Consider the following 9,826-nt stretch of genomic DNA (forward strand, 5'->3'; position numbering starts at 1 on the left):
ATTGTGTTCACACATTTTATGTTACCATAACAGGGATTTTTTTTTAAAAGTTCCTTTTTTTTAAACATCGGATGGCGAGCAGCCAATATAGGATGGCAATCAAAGAGTCCAAGAGAGCATGTGGATTAATAAAAATAAATCAACAACAATATAAATGCTAAAAATGAGTCCAGATGAGTCTTTAAAATAGTCTTGTGGCCTACAGTGGAGGAATAAAAGTACAGCTGACCTGTCCTTTGGTGGGGTGCTCACACTGGGAGCAGCTCATTAAAACAGGGGTCACCAACCACCACATCGGTCCACGTTCTCTTTGCCATAACCCGATCCCTCTGCTGATTTCTTTGTATTCCACTTGACCAAATGCTGGGACTGATGCCCAGCTGGGGCTCACTGCTTCTGGATGTTTGGCGAAACACACTCTTCTCCATGTTTTCCCTCATTACCCTTCCATGTTCTTTGCAGCACTTCCACTCTATTCTTAGTCCCGCTGTTCTGTCATTTTCTATCTGTTTTCCTCAGCAGGGGTAATTTATTACTTTAATTAAGGGAGGTGGAAATTAAAATATGTACAGGCATTTAAAACAGTGATTTTCAAAATAAATGCACCCAGAAATCCATAAATAGCACACAAAAGCATAAACCCCCCAAATAAAAACACATGTAGTGATTGTCATTACAGTGGTTTCCCACATGTGTATTTATTCATGATGCTTTCACTACATCTTTGTCAGCCCATCAAGGTATGCTCTGTCTGGATGTCTCACTTGTTTCTCTGTTGCTGTTTTCAATCAGTGTTATTTTCCCTGTTTAGATTTCCTTGGTGGGACTTTTGGCTGGATTATTCTTCCCTGCAGCACCTTTTGTTGTTCACGCATAGGTTTAATTAAAAGTTGCTTTTGTTTTCTGTCTTTTTCTTTTATTGAATTGAACTTTAAAAGAACACCGCAGACAACAAAAACACTGTATTTGCATTACTCACGCAAATGCATCAACAAATATTTGCCTGTAATGACCAACTAGTGGGAAAACAAGCTTCTTTATAATATCAGCTATAGCTGGAATTAGATACTTTGAGAATTTACCAGGAAGTCCTGCAGTTTTCCTTTGTTTTCTCCAGGCACAATCCATCTCTGTGTAACAGCTGAATCAGTTTCATCCTTTATTTCTGACTGTCAGCGTCATTAGGAAAATCCACAGTCTGTCAGAGGGTCGCAGCTGATATGATATATCATGATATTTTAAAATTCTTTATCAACTGTTCGCCTTCATGCTTGAAACTGAGTTGATTTGCATCTTTGCATAGATGCAAATCAACAAAAATCTTACCTTGCCAACTCGCCATATGAGGTACGATCAAAAAGGTAAAAATGAGATCAAATTTAAAAACCTTAACTGGAACTGGCTTGAGACCCATCAACATCATCTTCCCATGCACCTCCACACATCTCATCCTGACTGCTATTTCTAGACAGACCATGCTTTCACCATGGACTCAAAGCAAAGCAAACATAGTCAGATAAAGAGTCCAGACTTTCTGAACCTGATGTGCATGCCTAGAAGTGTGTCAATTTCTTTATGACCAGAGATGGGAGGGAACTCATTTCACATCAAGGGCCACATACAACCCAGTTTAATCTTAAGCGAACCGGACCAGTGAAACTTTCCTGTTGGTGAAAGAAGAAGTTTAAGTACACACTTATTCCTTAAGATATCTGATAATAAGCAACAAGTGTCATTTCAAAAATATCTCGCGGTTTTGTCTGCATATCCCTGTGTAATGTGTAAAATTACAGAAGCTTCATGCCCACCTTCATTACTTTGATGTAGAGGCCATGGGAGAGGTCATTATCAATGGGAAAAGCAGTAAAAGTAACCAAAATACATTTAAAAGTCTAAAAATTTATGCCAACATCACATTTTTCAAAGTTGTCTAGTTGGTCGGATTGGAGTCTTTGCTGGGCCAATTTTGGCCCTCAGGCCTTATGTTTCGCACCTCTGTCTTTGACATTCACGAGATTCGCTTCTATAAGAGCCAGTTCAGCAAAATGTCTGTTTTTATTTATTGACTTTAAATTAGATAATACTTACAGTTTGCAGGGATTAAACCAGATTTCGTCTTGCAATATTCAAAATGACATCTTTTAAAGCGATACATTGTAGCGAGAACAGCTTCAACAGCAATTAGTCATGCATCAGCTTCCTCAGCACCCAACAGTGTTCAACACCTAACGGTGACAGTTCCATATGTGAAACATTTAGCTAACTGGTGCCAGGGGATGAACAAGCAAGCGCAAACATATAGGTTCCACTACATATAAAAACCTTTTTAAAGGCATTATATCTTCATTTGAATCATGCAAGCGATCGATCAGTGAATATTAAAGGCTGTTTGGAAGAGATTTAAAGAACTAAATATCACATTTCTCCCCATTCATTAATAATTTGGCATTCATCAGATGTCTGGGAGAGTCAGCTGCAGCAATGCGGAGCTTTTAGAGACATTCTCAGTCCAGTCATTTTCAGAAATTTTCATTTGCTCTTATAAGATCAGAGTGTGTTACATTGCCCTCAGTGGTGATAACATATCAGAATTTATGTGCACAAGTCTACATTTCAAGTGGCAAAAGCTAATTATTTCTTAATTGTGTACTTGAAATCTTTCCCTCAGGAAGGCCACTGATTTCCCAAGTGTGACCTCTCGGCTGGAAAAGGCAACAAAGGAATAAACAGCCAGACTTTGGCACTTTGTCGAGCGAGGCGTGCGCTTCTCACTTCAGCAACATGTGCATTAGCATAATGGCTACATGGAGCCCCATCAAACCCTTAATTGATTGGTTAATTGCTGAGAATCCCTCAAAGGTATCCCAATGACCGACTGGTGTTGCCTTAGGGATTGTGGGGATTGGTGTCAACATTTCCCCATGTCATCTCATCCATTCGCTCTTCCTGCTACTCTTCTACAGAGCGTGAAGCATGAGATTGGATTTACAGTGTAATGGAATAAAGCACATTGTTTCTCATCTGTGGGAGCTGAGGATACGGCTGATAAAAGCCCTAACTTGCCCAGCTGGAAAGTTGATCAAAGACATTGCATACATCGAGGAAGATTTGTAGGGTTTTTTTTGCCTTCTTGTTAAGCGGACTTTTCCCCAAGCATTTTCTTTTTTTAAATTTCATGGTGATGCTGTTATTGATTTGCTTTGTTGTATTATGCTGCGTGCCAGAAAGCAGAGATCCAGAAGAAAAAAAGAGGTCATCATCGTGCGATCAAAGGCTCTGATATGACAGGTGTAGTGTTTTCTCCATGAAACTCGTAATGCAATTTGTATAGAAATAGACCTGATTAAATTCATACTCCTCGGTTTAGGTCATTGTTGTGGCAGCTGTGAAAAAGATTACTCAGCATTCATGCCATCCCAATGTGAAATTTAATCAGGAGGAATAAAATTAGCTGCGTTTTCTTTGAGATTTACAGAACGTCCATTTTTCTCTTCGACTCCCACCCTTTCATTTCAATGCACTGGCTTTTATCTCTGTGAATAGAGAGCCATTATCAGTTAATTAACTCTTATCTGCTTTCTGTTAAAATGATAACATTTTCTAGTGTCACGCCAAAGCATAATCTCCTTAAGTTACAATGTCGCAGCTCCCATCTATTGCCACAAATTTTTCCCCTTGCCCCCGAAAGCACGAGGTAAGGGCAATAGATGAGAAAGTCTATTTGTTCCAGCTGAAGTAATGGGACTGGAAGGTCAGACTAGGTGTAATTAGTCAGAATCTTAATGACTTCTTTTGCAAAACTGTCTCTCTATTTATGCTCTTGACTTTTCAGTTTGTCTTTATCAGCAGGATAATGCATAAGTTAATCACTATCTGGTTACAATGCATAGCACTTGGAAGAAGCCTGCAGGTGCCTCATTCGGGCATTCATATAATAATAACAAATGAAATCAGCATTTTAATTGCTTTTTAATGGGCTGCGCTTCCGTCCATATGAGAGTATGTATAGTCCTTTATTGGGTTCTTTGTGTAATGAAACACTTTAGTAATATACTAAACTAATCTAAAGACTGGTGTTGGGAAGAAAGAGTGTTTTCAAACAGAAGCCATCTTCTTGATTCAGAAAGGTTTACTCCAACCATTTACTTCAAGACTGAAACTGGTCAGTAGGAGGGGCGGCTTTAGCTCAGGCAGCAGATTGACGCTTCTTTGGGATGTCTTGATCATCATCATCACTGAGCCTCTGGGTCATTGATGATGACCCAGGGGCTCGTCATCAATGACCCAAGCTTAATTCCTAAGCCCTTCCATATGCTGAAGTGTCCATGGGCAAGGCACTCAACACCAGGTTGAGTTGCACTGTACTGCCATCAGTATGTGGATAGGTAAAGGGGGAAAAAAACAATGTAAAGTGCTTTGTAGTTCCTATAAATGCAGACCATTTACAAAAAATTACACCATGGATAAAAGACAAAAAGATAAAAAGAACAAATAACTTCCATACTGCAGCTCGTCGTTTGGTTTTAGTACTGGTTTTGGTTTTAGCTCATTGGCGAGAGTGAATCGTAAGCTGCTGTTCTGCTCAGCTCTGCTGAGAATCATTAAAGTGATGGCTGGGACTTCCAGTCAATCAATCAATCAATCAATCAATCAATCAATCAATCAATCAATCAATCAATCAATCAATCAATCAATCAATCAATTCAAACATATAATTATCAATTTCAAAATCTTATTTGGTTTTCATATGTACCTATTTTCAGTGATATCAACTTTAATAACAGGAAATTTTCTTTCTCTCGTTGTTGCATATTTTTTAAGTAAAGTAATATTTGACATCTGCATAACAAAACTGAACATTATGTTTTTTGTGTGCAACCCCAATATTTTTAGTGGCCCCCACATGGCCACCCCTATGAAAAAACTCCAGAAGCGCCCCTGCTAGGAGCTGCTCATCCATGCAAACGCATGTGGTGAAGCTCCCTGTACACAGTTTTCATGCTGATGTTAATGACAGAGGAGGCATCCTGTTACAGCACTGTGCTCGAGTTATTATAGTTTTAGATTTCCATTCTAGATTTTTTTAAATTTCATTTTAATTTAGTTTTTTAGTTCAGTTTGATTTCTGTTAGTTCCCAGAGTGGGTTTGCTCATTTCAGTTTAGTTTTTTTGTTTGTGGATTTTATTCAAACTGTGAAGCGCTTTGTAACTCTGTATGTTGACAAGTGCTATACAAAGGTATTAAGCTATTATTATCATTATACCAAAGGTAATAATAGCTTGATAAGTACAATATCATAGTCTCACCAGTCTCTGCTCAGTCTTGGTTTGGTCAAGCGTGAATACTGCGCTGCTGCTGGTTTCAGCTTCTACATTATTTCTGTTTTCTTTGTCATGTCCCACATTATGAGACCTATGGGTTTTGTTCTGTCAGCTACAGGCGCACAGCTCACACCCCCACCGCTGTCTAATATAATATTCTAAATGGATGCAAAAGGTCGAGCAAACACAGACAGGTGCTGATGAATCATATCTTTTTATCTCGTGTCTTATTAGACTGAGTATCGCACATCAGCACAGTTGGGCAACACAACCAGATCAAAGACAGAGTAGGAGTGGACGCGTCCATCCTAATTAGTATGTTAGAGCGCTGATCTGTGAGTGATCTGAGAACACAGACAACACCCTCACACACACACACACGCATGCACATACTTACACAGTCCTAAGCCCACCTCTAATTCCCCTCTGTTTTTACACATGTTCCATGTACACCCCTGGCAAGCATGAAAATCCTGGCACATTCAAACTCATTAAAACACATACAAGCTGATGGGTAAATATGCACACGCACAAAGTCCAGCTGGAGTTTTGTGATTTTTCCCACACACACTAAAGCCAAAGATATTCCTGGTGACGGCAGAATGAGCTATCTTGGCACATGAAGTTAAATTCTGCATAGTTGATGTGAGCGGCTCTGACTGCCCGTCATCTTCGCTGCACTTGCACTTCAAGCCTGTAAGTCGTTTCTCTGAAGGGGCTCCAGTAACTCAGTAAGTATAGTTTGGCTCAAACATCAGGATTCAATTAAAATGTAAATTTTCACTAAGCTGATAAACGGGGAACAACAGTTCCTTTGGCACCAGACAGAAGGCGTCATTTTCTACAGAGGAACTTGGATTTTGTTGTTTGGGACAGCAGGTAATCACTGAGGCCCAGCAGGCTGTAGGTGAAATTAACATAAGGTCAAAGGTTGGAAGAACTCAGAGCACTGAGTAGGATTTGCAGACTTCTAGACTTCTCAGTGTCTCTGCTCTTTCCCTCATTGCTTCTGTGTATTGCAGATCTATGTCTGCTCCTCTGACAGCTAAAAAAAAAAAAAGCATTCAATCTGGTCTGCACCTGCTCCTTTTTAAGTTTTTCCATAAACTGCACAAGAGGAGAAGCATTGTTTGCAAGGAGCTGACACACGTCTTCAATTCATCGTAGTTTCAAAGCAAGTCAGCAATGCACGTCACGTCAAATCCAATATGCTCAAGGGCAAACCCAACACTTTGGAACAGCGAATCCCGATAAGAATTACTGCATTACTGCAAGTCAGGGAGATGTTTCCAAACAGTTTCTGCGCCCGCTCTCAGCTGAAATTTGACAGTGCTGAAGGAACGGCAGTGGGCTAGATGAATGGTTTCCTTCACAAGCCAGTGCCGGGGAGAGCTGCAGGTCCTCCAAGAAGAGAGAATCTCTCATTTTCACCTTTCCTGGTTCTGATGAAACCGGCGGTGGGTAGCCTATATGTCACAAACTCACTTGCCTGGATGACAACTTTCCGTTCGGATAATATTTCTGGGATTAAAAATGCAAAATATACCGGCTCCGGTTACTAACAAATTACCTCTGGGGAAGGCTGCACTGCTTGCACATTTTGTAAGTACTGTTAAGCACTGTGCAGCCATCAAGAAGAGGTCCTGAAGAAAGAATGATGATTATATCCAGGAGGTACAATAAATCCTTAACATAAAAAACCCTACCTTGTTGACTGCTATATCATTACACCGAGACACATGCATGTCTGCACCGAGTTCTCATCCTTCCTGCCTGACATTCAGACATCCTCACTTATCCTGTCATCACAGACAGGAGCAGGCATGTCTCTGCCCTCTAGATCATATCTATATTTGTGGGGCCAAGGAGACACAATCAACCTGCTTATCATGCTTTTGCCACCTGATGGAGATGAAAGCTGTTACGGGCAGCAATGCTTTGAAACATAAACTTATTCAGGGTGTCTTGTTTTCGTCCGCTAAATCATGACAATATAATGATAAACTGCTGGATAATCACAGGGTCTAAATATCCTTCTGGGGTATTTTCTATCTGAACAAGCAACATCAGTTCTCATAATCTCTGTGTCCAAAAGGGCAGAAGCAAATCCCAGGTTTAATGAAAAGATCAGGGTTTTTCCTGGAGATAAGCTCCCTACTCCTGTGTTCCTCTCACCCCAAATGAAGATTGAGCAAGAGCCGTGTGATTTAATAGGGGTTTCATTAACTCTTGCATGACAGACATTATTGTTTATTAAATTATCCCATATAAGAGAAAAATGGATAGAACTCTGTTAAATGCAATAACACACGTTTGAACTTTACCTTAGTGGATCCCTGTGGGCCAGTAACTAGATCTGTCAAACAAATGTAGTAGGAAGCAGCACTGATTTGTACTGCAGTAGGAGTATAAAGTAGAACGGAACAGAAAGCACCGCAGTTTTTCACCCGCTTATTTCTCACATGGGAAGCAAACAGACATTAATGGTAAATTTGGTTCTGCGAGCCACTAAAGTACCAGAGGAACAATTTAGGTCCACACTAAGTTAAACTGCTGCTGCACAAGACTGAAAGTTGAACACATGTTTCAAGCAATGTCAAAACACACGTGCGCCGTGCTTTGGGACAGGAAATCACTTTCATTTCCAACAAGTTACAGAGGATATGCATGTCCTGCAAGGGATGGTCACTTGGCAGTTGCTGAAGGACTTAAGTTACGCAGGCAGTTATCCCGTAAATAAGTGCAACTCCTTATTTTCTAATGCATAATACAAACTGTAATGAACAAGTAAAAAAAAGGATAACAAAAAGTGATGAAGGTATTCAGCACAAGACAGGAACCTGTTAGCTGTTAAATGACCTGCGAAACTCATTAACGCTCCCTCAGAGTTGCGACGATACACTGTCATTGCACAGGAATGTAATGTGAATTTGAAGCAACTGAAGAATTCAAACAGTGAAAAAAAGCAGTCCTGATCTGAAACAACTCTGTGGTGGAAAATCAAAAACAGAAGTATTTTTGACATCTTATCCGTCCTCACCCATGCCCGGAATGTGCTCTCCCGGAGACTTCGAAAGGCACCGCTTTCTCCGTGTTCAGTGCGTACACCTTACTCTCAAAATCCTCGTCACTTCACAGGTGCCGCATCCACTTGCACGTCTTGGGAGCGCAATATATCTTTGACAGACAACAGTGGGTAATTGAGCCATCTATTGTGTTCCTCGAATGGCCTTCAAGACATTGGTAATCTCCAAAGGCAGTTCGGTGAATATCCTTGAGAGCAGTCTCCATTATGCAGCTGTTTATACCAGGATGTGATAACCAGTAAAGCGATATACATGATGGATTATTGCCTGTTTCCCCAAATGCAAATATTTCCCCCCAAAACCATAAATTACGCACAGCAAAATCAGTGCCACACACCTTATCTGGATAACTTATTCACAGCTGACACAACACGGTCTGTCACGCATGAACACAGGAATCGGTGAACGAAGGTTATAGTCTTTAATGTCGCGGGAGCTGTTTCCTTAAATACATTTTTCTCATCTTTTTTGATTGACCACATTTAATGTGCTTTAAGTACGATTCATAAACTTTTCTTTGAAGAAAATGCAACATTAGGCTGAGCTTATTTGTATGCAGCTCCAAAAATGAATGTCCTTGAGCATTCATTCCACAAGAGGGCTCTACAATTGATCCTGACTGAGCCCAATTATTTTTTCCATCAGAAATCTAAAACTTTGGAACAAAAGTCAGTGGAGCTTTCTGCCGTTTAAACGTGTGATAAAAGACATCATCCTGCACTGGGGGGATACCAGCAAGAGCCTGTAGGCACTCAAAGACCGCCGGGCTCAGCAACAGGTGCAGGCTGCTCGAAAGCATGTGGCTGACATTATCACTGGTGCGAGACTGCCCTCTAGTGGCGATTTACGGGGTCACAGCTTGTTCTGCTCCTACATGTACTCACATGTGGTTAACCTTTTTTTATTCTATTTAATAATCCCTCCACTGTTCATACTTCATTGAGGGATCGGTTGATAACAAGGTTCAAGTATTTACCAGCTCAACTGAGGTTAATGAGGGTACGGTCACACTTAAAGGACCACTGAATCAAAGACATGACTAACTCAGAGAACCGAAGCCCCATATTAGCCAGAATGAGTACAGACTGCTTTCCTGGTGATATTTTTTCCTTTTGTGCTGGAATTACTTTGACATAATGAGCACAAGAAACATGTCTGTGACAGAAGAAAAAAACTCTTTAAATAGTGCCTTTTTACACTTGGCTGCACGGATTTCTCAGTACCTAGTTCGTTTTTCAGAACTTCCAATGCGGTGAGGAAAACAGCAGTCTGCGAGGAAGAACCCACGGCTAACCTTTCACTGCCTTACAAATGAGAGGAGTTCATACTGGGTGAAGCACTATAGTGCCATGCCGATGTGTATTTAGCTGTCATTCTCTACTGTATGTTCGCATGAGGTCTGTCAGAGTCGGTTTAAA

Source organism: Rhamphochromis longiceps, linkage group LG9 (genome assembly GCF_057381845.1).
Source record: "Rhamphochromis longiceps isolate RC_006_pf linkage group LG9, R_longiceps_female_GT1.1, whole genome shotgun sequence".
Lineage (NCBI taxonomy): Eukaryota > Metazoa > Chordata > Actinopteri > Cichliformes > Cichlidae > Rhamphochromis > Rhamphochromis longiceps.